Here is a 20,713-nt window from a genome sequence, read left to right on the forward strand (position 1 = left end):
TTAAGTTCCAATAGAACCCCCCCTATGTTCTTTTAGCAAATTTGACTCAATTGTCCATAATCAAATGATTTTAATTAGATAGTCTCTTTACCTGGATTATTTACAGACATTCCTCTGGAAAAGGGCCCATTTTTCCTTTAGAATGGCTGCAAAGAAACCAAGAATTCTTTTAACAAGATCCTTTTTAATATTTTCACAGAGTTTAACTGTTTAATTCTCTCCAGCCTCTGTAGAGTTAACTTTTCACTCTCTTTCCTTAAATCACTTGTTTATTTCCCAAAATGACACCTTTATCAACTCAGATTTCACCATTTTAAGTATTGTTCCAGGGGTTCATATTTGCACTTACTCCTGACACTATGCCCTTAGGGCTTCCAACCTGTTTTTTTGTTGTTTTTTTTTATCTGTTGCTTGCCTGCTTGTCTGGGCCGGATCCTGCTTTTTCCAATGGACCGTTTTTGTGAGTGATATTGTGGTCATTTCACAATTTTGAAAGAAATGTTTAAGGAAAGGGACCAGGAAGGGTGGGGGCTAGTTGAGGAGCCCACCCTCCTTGGTGAATTGGTAATGGAACACTAAAGAATCAGTTTCTGAGGCAGACAACGAAGGGGAACAGAACAAGGGGCATTTTATCCTTTTTACAATGAGAGGGGAGTATGAAGGGAGTTGGGATCGATCCGGGGTTGTTGGTTTTTTGTCAGAGAACAGGGTGAAGGGGAGCGCTCAGTCTGGTGGTGGGAGAGGAGGCTTTTAATAAAGCTTTTAATTTATTATTTGAATATTTGAGAGAGGTGAGTTTTGATTTTGTCCACCTACGATTTGCCTCTTCCCACCACTGCATGAAACAATTAACCTCTCCTTTAGCCAATTTAGTTTTAGGCTGGCCGAGTTTGTTTTTTAAGATGTCCACTCGGTCCTTGTTCCAAGGTTTTAACAGTGGCCACTGAGTTTTGAGATCTCCCTTAGTTAGCCTAGACCATTTTTCCAGAAATTTACAGGAGTCCGGACCCTTCCTAAAACTAAGCCGGCGTTCCTTTAGGGAACTGTCCCGACTTAAAGAAGAACAGGAGTACTTGTGGCACCTTAGAGACTAACAAATTTGTTAGTCTCTAAGGTGCCACAAGTACTCCTGTTCTTCTTTTTGCGGATACAGACTAACACGGCTGTTACTCTGAAACCTGTCCCAACTTAGACATCTGGTTACCAATACAGGAGGACTTTACACACACCAATCACACAAGAAGGAAATTCGGGTTCGTCAAAGCGATGCCCGGTGCAACACACAAAAGGAGCCCACAGGCTACTGCCTCAATCGTCCTTGCTTTCACACCAAGGGTTTTACCCAAGGTGCGGTGCGGCTGCGATTGTGCAGATTTCACTCACTCAGACCACGGGGACAGGAACACCTTGGTCGGCCGATCCCCGGACGGAGATGGCACCCAGACTCAAACACTCCACAGGAGGACGGATAGACACAGAGACAGGACAGTCCTCAGTCCGGACAAAACACAGAAATAATTACCTGACCAGATTCCTGATGTCAGATCCCGGGATCCCTACCAGAACAGAGTGGGAACCAACAGGTTCGATAGCGTAGACCTCACTGTGGTCGTGCACCCTTCCGTTCAGGAGGAGGACCACTCGGGCCAAATGCCCAGGTGCCGGCTACCACGGTCGTCCTACAAAAACGGTCAGGAATCACACAGCCCCAGTGAAGACGGTTGCCATCTCGGTGGAACCTCCAAATTGTCAAAGTTAGACTCAGGACTCATCATTTGTCAGACCACTCTGTTTTATTAGCACAGCGCTCTGCTAATACATTCAGATAATGTGAGCCTCCATGCAAGATTCAAACAGTCTTATTTATACAGATAAAAGGGTGCGAACTAAACAAAGGGACAGAGAGAGCAAAATTGTAAAATATGCATGGAGCACAATATGCATAACCTGCTTCCTTGTTAACTCTTATCGATCTAAGACTAATGCTTCACCAATTGCCCTTAAGTGTCAAGTTAAGCAGTTAATGTCTGCTTTCTTGCCCCCCTGGCTTGCAGCATTTCTCATTTCTACTTAAAGGTACATACAGCATTTTTTAATTCAGTCTATTTCTTTAATATAATTCATTTCACTTTCACACCAGGCAGCCCAAGGGTTGGGGGTTCCACTGTGATCCAATACCAAAGTGAGGGGTGGGGTATGGATTAGATTGGAGCAGTGTATCTGTGCATGTCAGACAGAGATAGTGAGAAACATCACAGAAACAAAGATCAAGAAGGCGCAGAAACCTAGGGAGACAGTGGAGCAAGAACTGAGTGAAAAAAAAAGAGAGGGAGAGAGAGAGAGTGCTTTTGGGCAGAGTGCTGGCTGGAAGCCAGTTTGGAACAGCGAGCAAAGAAACTGTCTCCTGTGTTTTGATTCCTTCTGTGTTCAGGGAAACAGGACTTTGTAAATAGGGCTGCACAAAAGAAAGACCTGACTCCAGTACTGATTTCTGCTCCAATTTGAGACAACCAAATTTTCATTAACCACTTAGGTCCAAAACGGGTAATAAGCAGTACCCATCTCTCTCCTCCTGTGGATGCTTGTCTATCTACATATATGTTTTTCTCTCTATGAGCTTCTCTACACGGCAAGTTAGTGCCTGGCAAGCCAGGGTGTGAATATAATATGCATCAGCCTGTTGCGCAGTAAGTCAATAGGTTGACCCTCCAACATGGCACTAAATGTGCGTTTTGACATCGTCCCATTTGCAATGGGAAACTTTCAGTGCGCTGTGGCAGGATGCACCTGGCAAGTTACTGCTCAGCATGCTAGTAAGCAGGAAATTCACACCCTTGCTTAACACACACTCACTTGCTGTGTAGACAAGTCTTATTTATCTCTTTAGATAGCCGTTAATGTTGCATCATCGTCTGTCTCTTTCTCAGCACAGATGAATCAACCACAATTTAATTTTTGTTGTACAAACAACAGGCTGATGTGAAAAGAGCCATTCTGTTCAGCCAAGTTGGAGTTCTCTGAACATTGATTTATTAAGAGAGCTCTATTCGCCAGGCATTATAGAAAGTGTATTTCTCCTAGTCTTCTTGCCATCTCTCCTGGTTTGGATCATCCCTCTTTCCCCAATCCAGGTCTGCAGTGAAATGGAGAGTGACCATAGAGTGCCGTGAAACCAAAGAGGTGACTGCAGCCTGAATCCACTGCTCATTTAGAAAGTAAAAAAGGACAGGAGGGGTATGTAGGACAGTGATTTTCAACCTTTTTGCATTTGCTGACCCCTAATGGAGATGCAGACCTGTTTGGAAATCTTAGACATAGTCTGCAGACCCTCAGGGGTCCGTGGACCACAGGCTGAAAACCACTATTTTATGGTAACAATCTTTCACGGACCCCTTAGTCATATTCGGTGGACCCACAGGGATCCGAGGAATACAGGTTGAAAACCACTGATTTAGGAGATATAGGTTTGGCAGTATTTGACTTTTTTATGTATAATTTTGATGGATAATATCAATGCTTATTTTCAAACTTTTTTCATTTTTATCTATTTAAATTTTTTGCAGTTGTGGGAAATTATTGGGGTGTGTGTCAGACACTATTTAATGACAGATGCTGGGATTCAAACTGGCTACATTATGTCAAAAATATACAAAATAAATAGCTTCAAATCAAACGCTAATGAGTTCCCAATCAACATTGTTTTTATTTTGCCAAGCTATAAATGTTGATTATCAACGATGGAAATATTTTCCTGGTGTGTGTTTGATGAAATTGACATTTACCAATATAATCAAATCCTTCCAAGCCTATATGTATGGAAATAGGTAACATCCCATGTGAGCACCACTTGATAGCTCACAGCTCTTTGAAAGGATAGCACCCGATACCTATACACTATCCCCTTTCTCTGGGCACATCCTGAAAAACTTCTGCAGGCCACTCACGACTTCTCTCTCACACGCAGCCCTCCTCTCTCTCTCCCCTAACGCTGCACCTGTACAAACATAAAAACTCACTCACCTACTCTATCCCACATGTGCACCTCTCTGGGGGTTCCGGCGTTCACCTCCACCAGGTAACACATGTTAAAGGCAGTGTGCCCTATCTAGAGTAGATTTGCTACTAACATCAGCCCTTCAATCCAACCCGGACAAAGCCCATTTCTTTGTCTCTCACACACACCCATGTTCTCTCTCTCTCCAGGTACCTCTGTGCTGGCAACAAAAGGCGACTCTTGAAAATGTGACAGTTGCAGCATTTTAAAATCCTAGTGATCAAGGGCAAGTTGAAACTTTAAGATGCAGTAGATGGTGTCACAATTCAGGGCAACTGCATTTATTCCCCCTCTGCGATCCCTTGAGGGCACCCACTCTAGTCTCCGGAGCCCTACCTTCTCTGGGGCAGAGAGCCATGTCTCACTCGGTGGCACAGTTCCCTGCCTACACTGTGATCTCTCCAGCCAGTCAGACTACCTCAGCTGACCAGTGTCTGTGCTTTGCTTTCTGTTTGAAGGAGAACATTTATTCCTAAAAGGAAAGCTTTGCAGAGAAAACATATTAAAAATTATTCGCATTTCTATATGCACGCTAAAAACTTACAGTCTTAGGGAGCTGATAAAGTCATTCCCATCCCCCCACATTCCCAGGAGGGCTTGGGGTCCCCCCTCGGACAGAAGGTGCTGACAGTTGCTGGATCAGAAGGAAGGTCCCTAGTCAGTTTAAACTCAGGCTATTTATTCACAAGTCTTTTCTTTGTCTGTTGGCCTCTGGAGAAAATTTGCCTAATCAGTCCCCACCATTCTTAGTTCCTGGCGAGCTGTGGTCCCCCTCACACATCGAATTACAGACAGTCCCCAGCCCACCATGATACATGAACTGAACGTAGTAAGAGCTCCCAAAGATAGTGCAGGAAATTGCCCCGTCTCTCACAGCTGGCAATTGACAGTCATTATGACAATGAGCAGTCATTGGGCTAGAAGACAAGCATGAGAATGACTCCACTGTCTTGTCAATAACTAATTGATCTAGCAGGTGCAAGACCAAGTTGAAGCCCATGTGACAGGCACTTTAATTAGTGATACACCAGGGAACAGCTTTAAGAGGAAAGATTAAAGGAGCCTTGCTTAGGGTTACCCCATAGTTCAGTGGTTAAGAGTGTTCTGCTGTAATATGGGAAGACCAAAGTTCAAATTCAGCGTCCTTATCAAGCAAGAAAGGGTAATTGATTCTGACAAAGAAAAAAGCAACAGAGGGTCCTGTGGCACCTTTAAGACTAACAGAAGTATTGGGAGCATAAGCTTTCGTGGGTAAGAACCTCACTTCTTCAGATGCAAGTAATGGAAATCTCCAGAGGCAGGTATAAATCAGTATGGAAATAACGAGGTTAGTTCAATCAGGGAGGGTGAGGTGCTCTGCTAGCAGTTGAGGTGTGAACACATATCTACACCAGCAACACCATCACAGGACCTAACCAGATCAGTTACAACATCACCAGCTCATTCACCTGCACGTCCACCAATGTTATATATGCCATCATATGCCAGCAATGCCCCTCTGCTATGTACATTGGCCAAACTGGACAGTCACTACGCAAGAGGATAAATGGACACAAGTCAGATATCAGGAATGGCAATATACAAAAACCTGTAGGAGAACACTTCAACCTCCCAGGCCACACAATAGCAGATGTAAAGGTAGCCATCTTACAGCAAAAAAACTTCAGGACCAGACTCCAAAGAGAAACTGCTGAGCTCCAGTTCATTTGCAAATTTGACACCATCAGATCAGGATTAAACAAAGACTGTGAATGGCTATCCAACTACAGAAGCAGTTTCTCCTCCCTTGGTGTTCACACCTCAACTGCTAGCAGAGCACCTCACCCTCCCTGATTGAACTAACCTCGTTATCTCCATACTGATTTATACCTGCCTCTGGAGATTTCCATTACTTGCATCTGAAGAAGTGAGGTTCTTACCCACGAAAGCTTATGCTCCCAATACTTCTGTTAGTCTTAAAGGTGCCACAGGACCCTCTGTTGCTTTTTACAGATTCAGACTAACATGGCTACCCCTCTGATACTTGACAAAGAAAAGACTCTTCCCAGCTGAGCACTGAACCAGTGGGCTAAAAGTTATCAAAAGACCTTTCCCTCCCCTTTGATTTTGTGCATCTATCCCTGTACAAATGCCCCAAATTCCATTTTGGATTCAGCAAAACAGGTTTTATTCAACCCCCCAATTTTTTTTTCAATTCTCCAATTTTTTGTTGTTGCAATTTTTGGATTCGGTTGGATCCGAACTGAAATTTTGGAGGGAAATTTCAGAACTGCCAGCGAACTTAAAATTTATCAATCCCCCACCCCTTGCTACATAGCTTTCGTACCTTTCAATGCCAAAGGCTGCCTGAGCACCCTTCGGTCGTTATTAGGGAGATGTTGAGGTCGTAGATGAAAATTAGGTGCCCGACCCATTGGACTGTCAATGGTGTTTGAGAACCTACCTGTCCTTTGTGCCCCCAGAGTTACAGGAAAACAAAGCAGGGCCTTACGTCTACAGCACATCTCCTTTCTGTGCAGATGCCAGACAATCTGTGTGCAGATGGGGCAGGGACATAATATCTTCCTTCACTGTCACATGACTCCTGATCCCTATGGTATTAGCTCCCATGGCTCACAGCGGGATGCAGGAGCCAGCTCCTGTGTACCTCTGAGAGATCTTCCCTCGGGGGCTGCAGAAGCCTTTTGAAAGTAAACACAAGTAATGGGTTTATTATGAATGGACTGTAAGGTGGATAGAAAGCTGGCTAGATCGTCGGGCACAACGGGTAGTGATCAATGGCTCCATGTCTAGTTGGCAGCCGGTTTCAAGCGGAGTGCCCCAAGGGTCGGTCCTGGGGCCGGTTTTATCTTTATTAATGATCTGGAGGATGGTGTGGACTGCACTCTCAGCAAGTTTGCAGATGACACTAAACTAGGAGGCGTGGTAGATACACTAGAGGGTAGGGATCGGATACAGAGGGACCTAGACAAATTAGAAGATTGGGCCGAAAAAAACCTGATGAGGTTCAACAAGGACAAGTGCAGAGTCCTGCACTTAGGACGGAAGAATCCCATGCACTGCTACAGACTAGGGACCGAATGGCTAGGTAGCAGTTCTGCAAAAAAGGACCTAGGGGTCACAGTGGACGAGAAGCTGGATATGAGTCAACAGTGTGCTCTTGTTGCCAAGAAGGCTAACGGCATTTTGGGCTGTATAAGTAGGGGCATTGCCAGCAGATCGAGGGACGTGATCGTTCCCCTTTATTCGACATTGGTGAGGCCTCATCTGGAATACTGTGTCCAGTTTTGGGCCCCACACTACAAGAAGGATGTGGAAAAATTGGAAAGAGTCCAGCGGAGGGCAACAAAAATGATTAGGGGTCTGGAGCACATGACTTATGAGGAGAGGCTGAGGGAACTGGGATTGTTTAGTCTCCAGAAGAGAAGAATGAGAGGGGATTTGATAGCAGCCTTCAACTACCTGAAGGGGGGTTCCAAAGAGGATGGAGCTTGGCTGTTTTCAGTGGTGGCAGACGACAGAACAAGGAGCAATGGTCTCAAGTTGCAGTGGGGGAGGTCCAGGTTGGATATCAGGAAAAACTATTTCACTAGGAGGGTGGTGAAACACTGGAATGCGTTACCTAGGGAGGTGGTGGAGTCTCCTTCCTTGGAGGTTTTTAAGGCCCGGCTTGACAAAGCCCTGGCTGGGATGATTTAGCTGGGAATTGGTCCTGCTTTGAGCAGGGGGTTGGACTAGATGACCTCTTGAGGTCCCTTCCAACTCTGATATTCTATGATTCTATGATTCTGGCTCCTTAGAAAGGAAATCAGTGGAGCATTTGTACCGGGTCCCATTATTACTTACAAACCACCCAAGGAGTTTCCAAAAAGCTTTTTAAAATGAAGTTGAGGTAGTCAGGCTCTCAGTAGGAGGGATTATGTTGTACTTAAAGTACTGCACAGGATCTTTTCAGGGGGAATAAGGCAAAACGCCACATTTATTAGTAATACATGTATTCACTAACACTGTATCATATGCATATAATATATTACACTTACACTCACACACACACACACACACACACACACACACACACAATCACACTCCGTCTTGTTGTTATTACCAAGTAGTTGCTCCCCTTAACTTCACTGGCCAGGTGAGTTAGATGGGGGAGGGGGTGGAGCTGGGCTTCTGCCGATCCGGATTGATGCTCCCATGGTGACAAGACGAGACCCGGGGTCCTCTGCAAGACACCTCACTTTTATAGCAGCTTCCCTCTCATGCAAATCTATACCAGATTCAAAATCTGTGTCTGTGTCCATTGGTCCTTTGTGCTGCTTTCTTCTGGGTGGTGTCCCAATGCTGCAAAGAGGGTGTTTCCAAAAGAAGGTGCTTGCTTCTAACCCCCGAGGCTGTCAGTATGTCTGCTTGTCTTTAATGAGCCCACTTGACACGTTTTATTGTCCTTGGGTCTGGCTCCCAGCCCCTCTCCAACAGTTGAGGCTGTCTGGAGGTGCTGCCTTCCATGCCTTGTTCATCCACATCTCATTCATTCACAGGGCAATTGATTAAGAGTGTGTGGGGGGGGAGGAGATCTTGTTCTACTGCTAGCAAAAAGACATTTTACTTCTATCTTATTCTATCCTTAGGGGCTATAACATTATACCAAGGGCAATGCAAAGTTTCTAAATGAGGCTTTGATACAAAGTCTCCATATACCAAGGCTCATCAATACAAGGTTTCTATATGAGGCTTTGATACAAAGTCCCATGAAAACAGAGGTCACACATGGGTAGACCCACCAAAAGGTTATATGAAGAGGCACAATGTAAAGTCATATGAAAATTATCAGAGATTTATCTACATTGTCCCCCTTTTGACCTCTCAAGAACAATTCTTGAGTGGTCACCATATAAATCTTCTGTATCTGTTGCAAACAAACCAAACAGTCATAACCAGGTGAATATAACTAAAACCATTACTATTGACTAAACACCAGATATAACATAAGCACAAATGCAAACAATCATAATTATAATAATTGGAAATACAATAAAACCATCATCATTACAATAATTGGGTACATTGACAAACAAAATGAGGCCCAAGTTTGATGCTGCAATAGCCATCAAACAATAAAAGTCACTGAGGTCAGGACCTTTTTAAGCACACACAACAAATAAGATTTTGTAGGAGTACCACAGTTGTCATGGAAGGTTAAGCTGATTTGGACTTAAACTAACATTCAGTTGCTAAAATGTTGCAGAATCCCCTATTCTTAACAGTTGTTCTCAGAAGTTTCTGGGGACCTGAAAGATGGGGCCATACAATTATGGGCTAAGGTCTTACAGGTTATGGGGGCCCAAGAACTACCCTTCAGGGCTTGGGGAAATAGAACCAGAGTGCATAGAGGAAAGTGTGGAATTAATAATAATACAAGCAAATGTAACTAATAATACAAATGTATCAATAACAAAAATCAACAACAAAATGATTATTAGAGAACCTAACAAAACAAAACAAAAATAACCCTGATGCACTGGGGACCAAAGTCTTTTGGACACAAGTGGTGATTGATAAGTTGGATGGAGATGGGGGAAGTAGAGAGGAAAAGACATTTACCCTGTCTAGTGTAGTAAACTGGCCGCCGCCAATGCCAAGGGCGAGCCAGGGAGTCTTCACCCACCTACAAGGGGGAAGAGATCCTACCCCCTGAGCCCCAACCCCACCCAACCCCACCAGCTGCTTCCGGTGCTGAGAGTGAGCCAGGAAGACTTTGCCCACTTGTAAGGGGGAGGGAACCCATACTTCCCCCCCCCCCCGCCCCAGCCCTGAACCCGCTCAACCCCATCGGCCACCGCCGATAACGAGAGTGAGCCGAGGGGACCCTGCCCACCCGCAAGGGGGAAGAGGCCTATATACCACCCCGATGGGCCTTATCTCTTGAGCCCTGAACCCACCCAACCTCACCGGCCACCGTCAATGCCAAGGAGTGAGCCAGGGAGACCTCACCCACCCGCAAGGGGAAAGGGACCTATTAACCCCCCCCCCACAGGGCTTCTTTCCCTTGAATCCCACCTCGTGAGGGTCGCCCCATCACCATCGCCCAACCCACCTACTTGTGCCCATGGCTATTTGTAGCCCATGTGTGGATGATTGACCCTCACTGATTATCAACTATGTCTTGATCTCGCCCACTGCCCACCCACCCCCCATTGGGGACACTACAGTCCGTATGTATTATGTGTGCTGCCAACCCCAACATAACAACATCTCCCCCATACCCTGTATGTTCCCCCCAGTGATTGACAACTGACTCCTCAAATCGTTTGTACCGTTTTTATTTTTTAAATATTCTCTAAGAAAATTTAAATCCCCTCTCTCTCTGGACCCAATGCTAACACAGGACACCACCAGAGACAGACAGAGAACATGCAACACAGAACACTGAACACAGACTTTGTCATGACACTATAACCATGGTATTTTATCACTCTTCAGCTGGTACCAGCTCTCCTGATGTTCCGGTTCAGAGCCTGAAAGATAGAAGCTTGGAAACAAATTAGCACAGTGCTCCCACCATGGCAGACCCTACTTGGTCTCTGCCACAGTGTGTCTGATACTTGGGGCTGCACAAATGCTCATTAAGCGGTGCATTTCTTGTGAGTGTAAATCCTCCCTTTCTCCCAGTAAAAGGGCGTTAACACTCCATCTAGAAAAAATTTCGTGTTTTAAAATCCCCAGGCATTTTGCCATGGCCTGGAGATCTGAGGCAGAAGCAGGCACTGTTGTTAACTATTTCAATGGCATTTTGGCCCTGGGAGGAGGAATTTACCCAAATATCCCCCTTACCAAATCTCCAGAGGGGTCCCAAAGGTCTGCCCCCTTCTGGGGTCTCAAATGTTTCTTCTCCTGATGTTACTGCTGCTGTAAGATTTGAGAGTGCTGTTTTAACTTTCTGTACCCAACCTTAAGGGCATCTAACTGGGTTTGGGTACCAATGGACATACATTTCCATTTCTCTGCTTTTGCAGCAGAGGCTTGTAAGTCTTGGTGCAGTTTTTTATTTTTACATTTAGCCAACTGAAGGAATACCTCATTACAGGTTTTCCATAGAAGCAAAACTGCAGCTGCTTCTTTTTTTATTGGAGTTGAGGGTTTAGTATATTAATGTGTACCGAGCCAATTTATCTTCTAGGTCTGAAATTGTGTGGACATCAGCTAACGTTTGATTAGACCAAGGGCTGTCTCCGAATTTTTGCAAGATGTGTTCAAAAGGGGTAACATCTTTTACAAATGCCAATTTCTCAGTCTCCTCTCTGGGAACCTTCTTAAAAGACTGTTTACGTTTAAACATTTTCTAGTATACCCAACCTTCTACTGGGACTAAAATAGCAATGCTTATCTCTTTACTCTTATTTACCAATACCTCTTTTCCTGGAGGAGAAAGCTACTTCTCCTCCCTTCTTTCTAATGCCGGCAACTCTACAACCCGGGAAGTGAGAAAGCTACTTCTCCTCCTCTCTTTACCCGGCCTTCTACCACCGGGGGTGTGCACACCTTAATAATCGATTATGTTTCCATACTTTCTCAATACTTTTCCATTACTCAATATCAAAGTTTGTTTCATTACTTAATAAATTCTCGTGTGACCTTTCCCCCTTTCGCAATTCTCCACCAAAATGTTGTACTTAAAGTACTGCACAGGATCTTTTCAGGGGGAATAAGGCAAAACGCCACATTTATTAGTAATACATGTATTCATTAACACTGTATCATATGCATATAATATATTACACTTACACTCACACACACACACTCTGTCTTGTTGTTATCAATTAGTTGCTCCCCTTAACTTCACTGGCCAGGTGAGTTAGATGGGGGAGGGGTTGGAACCGGGCTTCTGCCTATCCGGATCGATGCTCCCATGGTGACAAGATGAGACCCAGGGTCCTCTGCAAGACACCTCACTTTTATAGCAGCTTCCCTCTCATGCAAATCTATACCAGATTCAAAATCTGTGTCTGTGTCCATTGGTCCTTTGTGCTGCTTTCTTCTGGGTGGTGTCCCAATGCTGCAAAGAGGGTGTTTCCAAAAGAAGGTGCTTGCTTCTAACCCCCGAGGCTGTCAGTATGTCTGCTTGTCTTTAATGAGCCCACTTGACACGTTTTATTGTCCTTGGGTCTGGCTCCCAGCCCCTGTCCAACAGTTGAGGCTGTCTGGAGGTGCTGCCTTCCATGCCTTGCTCATCCACACCTCATTCATTCAACAGAGCAATTGATTAAGAGTAGGGGTGGGGGAGATCTTGTTCTACTGCTAGCAAAAAGATATTTTTCTTCTATCTTATTCTATCCTTAGGGGCTATAACATTATACCAAGGGCAATGCAAAGTTTCTAAATGAGGCTTTGATACAAAGTCTCCATATACCAAGGCTCATCAATACAAGGTTTCGATATGAGGCTTTGATACAAAGTCCCATGAAAACAGAGGTCACACGTGGGTAGACCCACCACAAGGTTATATGAAGAGGCACAATGTAAAGTCATATGAAAATTATCAGAGATTTATCTACAGCACTGGTGTCTGCAGCAGAGAGGAGGCATTTCCTTGCAGGGTTGGCACAGGGCAGCCACCAACTTCCCCAGTGCCCCACTTCTGCAGAGCTCCCAGGCCCTTTTAAATCACCCGGGCCCCCTTTGTCCCCCCGCCCCCTCCCGTTGGTGGGCCTGTTTACACATCCAGCAAATTGTGGGCATAAACCTCACAATACACGTTTTAACACCAGGTTCCAATCTTTATAATTGAAATTGGTATTCTCCCTAATTTAAAACCTCAGACCAAACTTACTCCAATCATCCTTGGGATGGGACCCAGATTTTTCCATACCAAGTGCAATTCCCCTGCTGTCAATGGCTTATCTTCCAGGGTGGTGTGGATGTGATTAACGTCTGTCTTGGTTTTCACAATCATAGGGGGTGCTGGATAAGTCACCAAGGGGGTGAGGGGATAGGATTGGACAGAGTACTGAGGAGTGGGCAGGGCCGGCTTTAGGCTGATTCAGCCGATTCGGCTGAATTGGGCCCCGTGCCAAGAGGGCCCCGCGCCACAGCTCTCCACCCCGCCCCCAGCTCACTTCCCTCTCCTCCCCTGAATGCTCGGCCCCCTGCTCCTCCCCTTCCCCTGCTTCCCGCGAATCAGATCTTTGCAGGAAGTCTGAAAAGAAGCAGGGGCGGGCAGGCAGCACCTAGTAAGCTGAGTGAGGGGTGTGGGAGGGGGACGTGAGAAGCGCTGCAGGGCGGCGCGGCGCGGCGCGGCCCAATCCGGCCCTGGCCGAGCACCTCCGGCCCCAGCAGCTCCGGCCGCGGGGCACCGGCCCCAGTTCTGGCCGAGCGCGCCAGCCCGGCCCGCTCGGCTCAGCTCCGTCCCGGCCCCCGCAGCTCAGCTTGGGTCCGGCCCAGGCCCCGCAGCTCGGCTCGGCTCCGGCCCGGCTCCCTTGGCTCGGGCCGGGCCCGGCCCCCGCAACTCAGCTCGGGCCCAGCCTGGCCCGGCCCGGCCCCCGCAACTCAGCTCGGGCCCAGCCCCCGTGGCTTGGCTCGGCTCGGGCCCGGCCCAGCCCCCCAGCTCGGTTCGGGCCCCGCCCAGCCCCCCGGCTCGGTTCGGGCCCCGCCCAGCCCCCCAGCTCGGTCTGGCCTGTGTCCGGCCCCCTGGCTCGGCTCAGGTTCGGCTCGGGCCCGGCCCCCCGGCTCAGCTCCAGTCCGGCCCCGGCTGAGCGGCTCCGGGCCAGACCCAAGCCCCACGACCCCGGCTGGAGCTCCGGCCGGAGCGCAGCCTGATTCCTGGGGGCGGGGCTTGCAGCAAGCCTCGCCCCCAGGAATCAGGCCCCGCTCTTGCTAAAGCCGGCCCTGGGAGTGGGGTGGACATGTGAAAGATAGGTCCATCAATAGCTGTAAGCCAGGATGTGCAGGGATGGTGTCCCTAGCCTCTGTTTGCCAGAAGCTGGGAATGAGTGACAGGGAATGGACTTGCGATCCAGCATGATTGCCTTAAGAGACTTCTGAATCCTCTCCCATGTCCCTGTTTTCTGGGGTTCAGTGTCAGGGACCTCCCTTGTCACCAACTCAAACTTTCACAAAGCTAACCAGGTCAGGAGAGCAAAACCCAGGGTTACGTGACATAGTTACAAATTAGGTTATGATCCTTACTTTATCCCAACCAGGCCCCACTATAGGCCTTCACAACTCCCCACAGGCATATACTCATTGTCCATTGCAGGTGTTGGGGTTACTATGCCTGCCTGAGCCAGAGTTCTTCCATGTTTAAACTCTGTCCTTCCATGTGTAACTCTGATCGACCTCAACAACCAAGGACAGGAATTGGAATGTGTAAACAGCCAGTTAGCAATTACGACCTTGTTCATGCCAGGTACCAATCAATAATGATGAGGTTTGCATGTTTCTAGCTGGGGAAGGGGTAATAAACTAAGGGCAAACAGGACCAAATAACAGTTTAGGGAGAAGTTACTAACAAGCTAGATTTATAACCCTAGAATGATTTAGTTGCTTAAATGTATAAACATGCCTTCGGTAGAGAGGGGAGGGGGAGTAGAGGGGAGGTGATAGGAAGGGGGAGGGGGGGGCTTAGTTGTAAAATGTATAAAGAAGAGAGAAACTGTTTTTGCTGGTGTGCTCGATTTGAGACTTGCCTGTCTCCTTGCACCACTTTGGGATCTCAAATAAACTTTGATTGTTTCTCCACCCCGGTATGTTTATTGGCGTGAAGCACTCCGGGCACCGAACCCCACTGTTGCTGTCCTCGGGCTCCTGTGCCGGCAACACAGGTGTGACACTGACACCAGGTGCCAGCTCATGCTGATGCCCCAGGTCAATTCACTTGTGTGTTAGTATAGATCAAAGCGGTTGCTAAATGTATCAGTGTATATTTGCATTTTAAATTTCATAAAAATGAATGAGCCATTACTTGCATTGTTTTCACTTATCTATATCCTGTTATAATGGGGTAGCAAACATTGACATTGTGTATCCTCCTGTAACTAAATAACCCATCAAACATGAGAGAAGCCTTGTGGGATGCAAATGAAAAACTGTAACGGAAAAGTGCTAACTTCAAAGCAAGTGGCCATTGTGTGTGACAACCAGAGGCCAAAGACTCAAAGGGATTCCTCACTCTCTGTCATCAAAGGAAAAGACTACATGGGTAGTGACCCTATCAGATTGTTTTCTGTGAGAAGAAGCTACAGGTATGGATTCAAGAAAAGATCCCACATCTCTGGACTGTTTGGACTCTTACAGGGAAGTGTACCAGATGCAAAGTGGAGATCCCCAGAGACAATCAGGATACTCTGGAAAGACTTTTCGGACAGTGAGTTTATAACCTCACTGCCACCTAGGGTGACCAGACGTCCCGATTTTAGGGGACTTGTCCCGCGTCCCGACCTTACATCGGTCGGGACGCACTTTGTCCCGATATTGGGGGACCGTCTGGTGGAGGACGCAAGCCAGCACTGCTGGCGCCGCTCACCTCTTCTTCCTGGGCCTGGGGCAGCGCAGCTGATCTCCCGGCGCTCACCCGCCGGCTGGCAGGAGCCTGCAGAGTGTTGCAGCCCCACTCCCCAGTGAGTAGACAGCGAGTAGGTCTTCACTGTGTGCTGCAGGGGCGGGGCTTGTAGGCGCTGGCAGCGAGCCCCCCCCGCCCCTGTCCCCACCCTCTTCGACCCGACCCGACCTGCGAGACCTTAGGAGCCAGAGGGACGGAACCTACCTGCTGGATACTTCCTGGGAGCCGCTCCAGGTAAGGCTAGCACTGCCTGGGACTCACCTGGCCCCCTGGCAGGTCCCTCTGGCGGGGGGGAGGGAGGAGGGGGGGGATCTGCGTGCTGTCCCCCCCCTCCCCCTTCCCCGAGGCGGGAGGTGGAGACGGAAACGGAGCAGAGGCAAGCTGGGGGGCGGGGCGTGGAGCTGCCGGTGGTTTCTCAGTATTTCCTGTGCTCCGGCAGTTTTTTTTGTTTTGCTCCGCCGCCTGCTTGGTTTTTTTTGCTCTGCCACCGGCTGGTTTTTTTATTTGTTTTTTGCTCCTCTTCCCCCTCTCCCCCCCCCCCCCCCCGATATTTGACCTCTGTCATCTGGTCACCCTACTGCCACCATTTGGAATTACAAACTGTGACTCACCTGTGCATATATTTTACCTGCATTAACCTCCGAATAACTCTCATGACCTCTTCTTAGCTAATAAAAAGGGCCCTACCAAATTCATGGTCAATTCTGGTCAATTTCATGGCCAGAGGGTTTTAAAATTGGTCAATTTAATGATTTCAGATGTTTACACCTGAAATTTCACAGTGTCAGGCAGGGCCCCCTGGCAAATTTGGGGGTCCCGGAAAAATAGGTGCCTCAGTCCTGGAAGAAGCCCTGCAGGCAGAAGCCCCGACCAGGTCACCTTGAGCCCTGGCAGGAGCTGCAGGGGCTGAAGCTCCAAGCCTGGGTACACTGAGTCCAGCTGCAGTTGTGTGGCTAAAGGCCTGAGCCCCAGCAGGAGCCACCTGGGGAGGAAGCTCCAAGTCTGGAACTCAGAGTTGTGGGGAGGCGGAAGCCTGAGGCCCAGCTCCGGAGCTGCTGCAATGCAGAATTAAGGTTGTACCTCCCTTATTTCTGCTCTGCCTCTGGAGATGGGTCTGATCTCCCCACCAAGAGCAGTGTGCAGGGAAAGGAGAACTCCTGTCCCTCCCCAACCCCACCAGACTAGAAGCTAGGAGCCCTGGGTCCCAGCAGCACGGAGATATCAGATTTCACGAGGAAGGACTTATTTCACCGGTCCCTGACATGTTTTTCACTGCTGTGAAATTGGTAGGGCCCTACTAATAAACCTATAGTTAGTTTACTATGGAATTGGCGACCAGCGTTGTCTTTGGTGTAAAACAATAGATCTGGAGTAAGTGACTGGTCTCTTGGGACTGGGAGCAACCTGATGTGACTTGATTTTTGGTTTATGTGACCTTGTATCACAAAGTCCAGCATGTCTAGGTGGCAAGGTAGACCGGAGAGTCTGAGGGAACAGTCTGTGACTCCATGGTAAGACTGGTATAGTGATCCAGTTCACATTTGTCACTGGCTTGGGGAAATCGAATTATAGAACCCATCATCAGTTTCAGGGGTCTGCCCTGTTTTTCTGACAGTCTGCCCTGAGGTTGGCACTCACAGTTGTGAGCCACACCAGACAGAGTGACAGTGGGCTCCACTGCGAGTCACAGCACCAAAGTGTTGACTGGTTCTTTTCCCTGCTACCCAGAATGACAGATTCACAGACCGACTCTGGAGCTGAAGAAGTATGTTGTTTATTTGCTTCTTTAGTACATGATCAGTCCACCAAAGCAGGGCACAGCATAAGGTTAAATGCAAGCGCACACCCACATTCGGGTGCTCGCCTTAAATACATTGTTACAAAGTTACTCGTTGTATAGTGTACACATACTTTTCTGCCTAGCCCTAAGATTAGTTTGCTAATTCAGTTGTTTACCTGATTGGACTAATGACAAATTGTTAATCTGTTCAGGTTGCTGGCTCAGCTTTTAACTGGTTGTTCTTCCTCTCAGCCAGACAAGCAGGCATCTTTTCACATGTCCCAACACCTAAAATATAAATTATATATACCACATATCCTACATTCAGTCAGTCCTGAGTGAAGGGGATTATGCGGAGGGCGGTACACCGAGTGAATGGCTGTATGAGACAGTCTTCCTGATGAGAGAGACTGTTCCTGACCATCGCCCCTGACACCAGGGGTCAGAGAGAGATTGTGCAGGATGAGTACCCCAAGGGGGTTAGAGTGAGACTGAAAGGCAGCTGAACCTCGCCAAACGGGGCCATATTTGAGAAGGGAGCCCAAGGGGGAGTGAAGATGGAGATGCCATCAGTACAGACTTTTGTTGCAGAGGGTGGATGCCGGAGTTGCCATTCCCACAGACAGGAGCTGGGAAGCAACAAGGGCAGCTCTGCGCCTCATGGGGACAGATTTTTGAAAACCAGCAGAGACCGTGGGAAGCCCATGTTTTTCTACAAGACTATTGGACAAGGTTAGCTGGCCAACAGTAGTGTTTGTACAGGATCCTACAATTGGGAGGTAGGAGAAGGCAGAAGGGCCAGGAATGGGAAAGGCACTCCGGGGCTAGGAGGCCAGAGGATCAACCCCAGAGGTGTTATGGTTGTGAGATCAAGGGGCATCTGAAGTGGGAGCATCCCTGTGTAGATGGGGAAAAAAAAGCCATACCGAGAGACAAGGAGGAAGGCAAGGGCCCAGGAAGCAAGGGCAACAGAAGCTCCCTAAACGTGGGGAGCCACGGGTGCCCGAACCATGCCTCCCGATGCTGCCCCTTCTCCTGGGGCCCTGCCCCCACGCCGCCTCTTTCCCCCAAAACCCCGACTTGCACTGCCCCTTCTCCCCAAGGCCACGCCTCCACGCCATCCCTTTCCCTCGAGGCCCCGCCTTGCACCGCCCCTTCTCCCTGAGGCCATTCCCCCACACCACCCCTTTCCCCCAAGGCCCTGCACCTACTCTTATCCCTGAGGCATAGCCCTCCCACTTTTAAAAGTGATGGAGCTATTCCCCCCTCACTCCCCCCATTCCGGTGCCTTTGCCAGGAAGCCCCACCCAATAAGCAGTGAGGTCAGAGGAGGATGTACTTTCGGTGTGGGGAGAAGTGCCATATAAAGAGACATTGCCCCTACAGTAAAAGGGCAAGAGCCAGAGGAGAGGAAAGAAAAGAAAGAAGCACCAGAGGCCCATATGAACCTACAGATGTGGTAAAAGCTGAGAGGCAGGTGAGACTGGTGGGAGGAGAGAGACCCCCAGGGAGGAAGCTGAGGCATGCAGGAATTCACACCGAGATGAATCACAAGATGGTGGAGACTCAGACCCTGAGAGCAAGAGGGACTGGAGGAGTCAATGGAGCAGTGAAGCAGCTGGAGGGGAGGCTGATAGCTGCAGAGTAGGCCTCTCAGGAAACTGTGCAAGACCTGGAATCACAACAGAGGAAATTGAGAGAGACCATGGAAGAGAAAGAGAAATTATTCCTCATGGTGGTGATGTAAAGCAGCAAAGCAATGGTTTGTGCACTCGGCTGCATGAGAGGCTGGGGCAGTGATACCTACACTGCCCCCCCAGTAGCAATATTGAGAGTGAGGGCACATGAGGTGGTGTCTACCCTACACAGTGCTGGAGGGGTTAAAGTGGCCAGGTAGGCCTGTAAACTGCACAGGCTACACCTGGAGGGAGAGCCAGGGAGCAGGGAATTGATGACAAGCAGGTTCAGCTGGGTAGGAAAAGGCAGGGCCTACAAAACCAGGAAGCTGGTAACAGAAAAAGGCAGCTGCTGAGAATGGGCAGTCCCTCCCTGCGAAGAGGGAGGAGGGTTTGGAGGCTGCAGAGACTTGCAGGCAGCAGTCACTTCCTGGTAGGAGGCTTTGGAGCTGGCACACACAGAACAGGAAGCTGTCCAGGGAAGGAGCATTGAGGGCTGGGAGAGGAAAGGCCAGAGCGGCTGTGTGTAGGGTCAGTGGTCTGGATCCTGGCATAGAGGGCCGGCCAGGGTTCCCCTACCAGCCACCGGGGGTGTGGCACAGACCGGCGGGGCAGTAAACAGGAAGACTGCCTGAGTCACTGTGAGAGTGACAGAGAACTGAAGGACTGTACACCAGAAGGAGGGAAACACTGAGTGATCTAGAAGGAGGGCTGAGTCAAGAAGAGGACATTGTGGTTTCTGGAATGAGAGGGCAGCTGCGGACCAGACAGAGAGAGACGGTGTGAAGGCGTGTGACCTCGGGAAGGGGCATCGATTTAGAGAGCTAATCCCCAGAGTGACCAGGCGTCAGACAAGTGGTGAGTGGCAAACCCCCGTGGCAAGTACTTTTGGCCACAGCATAACAGTTGGTGCTCACGTTCAGCTGATAATCCACCGCCACACTAAATCTTTTCCAGAGTCACTGCTTCCCAGGAGAGAGTCCCCCATCATGTAATTATGGCCAATGTTCTGTGTTCCTGGATGTATACATTTCCATTTAGCCAGATTAAAATGCATATTGTTGACTTAAGCCTAGTTTACCAAGCACTCCAGATTGATCCATATCTAGGGTGACCAGATCAGCAGTATAAAATATCGGGAGGGGGGGAAGCAAAAACAAAACAAAACAAAAAAAAGGTTGGGGCGGAGCAAAAAAAAAAAGGGGGGGGGGGGCGAGCAAAAAAAAAAAAGGAAGTTTAAAAGGGGCCGGGGGCATTAGCAGGCCCCAGCATCGCGCGCTGCCCTCCCTGCGGAGCCTCCCGGCCCACCACGGGCATATGCGGCGCGCGGTGGGTCCGGGCGGGGGCAGCGCGGAGTGGGCAGGAGCCGAATCCCCGCTGCTGCCAGGGAGCCCCGTGCCTCTCCCTCCCGCTCGTCGCTGCGGCTCCTTCCCGGCGGGACGCGCCTTCCGCTGCCCCGGCCATATGCAGCGCGCGTCCCCCGCGTCTAGTCTCCCTCCCGCCGGGAAGGAGCAGCTGGACACGCGCCACATGTGCCCAGGGCAGGCCGGGGGGCGCGTCCCGCTGGGAAGGAGCCACAGCCGCGAGCGGGAGGGAGAGGTGCGGGGCTCCCTGGCAACAGCAGGGATTCGGCCCGCGCCGCCCAC

The 20,713-nt window shown here is 48.9% G+C and overlaps 1 protein-coding gene across 47 annotated transcripts in view; it reads left to right on the forward strand.

The window, feature by feature from the left end:
- Nucleotides 1-15,145: 15,145 nt before the first annotated feature.
- LOC101953665 (histo-blood group ABO system transferase 1-like) overlaps nt 15,146-20,713 on the forward strand; it is a 50,614-nt gene continuing 45,046 nt past the window's right edge. For 8 of the 47 annotated variants that reach the window (XM_065565504.1, XM_065565518.1, XM_065565519.1 and 5 more), the window contains exon 1: nt 19,473-19,925. The gene's annotated coding sequence lies outside the window, so the exon portion shown is untranslated. Of the gene's footprint in view, nt 15,846-19,439; nt 19,926-20,713 lie in introns of those variants that run through there. The other 39 variants (XM_065565486.1, XM_065565490.1, XM_065565489.1 and 36 more) reach the window with 16 other exon arrangements.

This window comes from Chrysemys picta, chromosome 13, assembly GCF_011386835.1.
Source record: "Chrysemys picta bellii isolate R12L10 chromosome 13, ASM1138683v2, whole genome shotgun sequence".
Lineage (NCBI taxonomy): Eukaryota > Metazoa > Chordata > Testudines > Emydidae > Chrysemys > Chrysemys picta.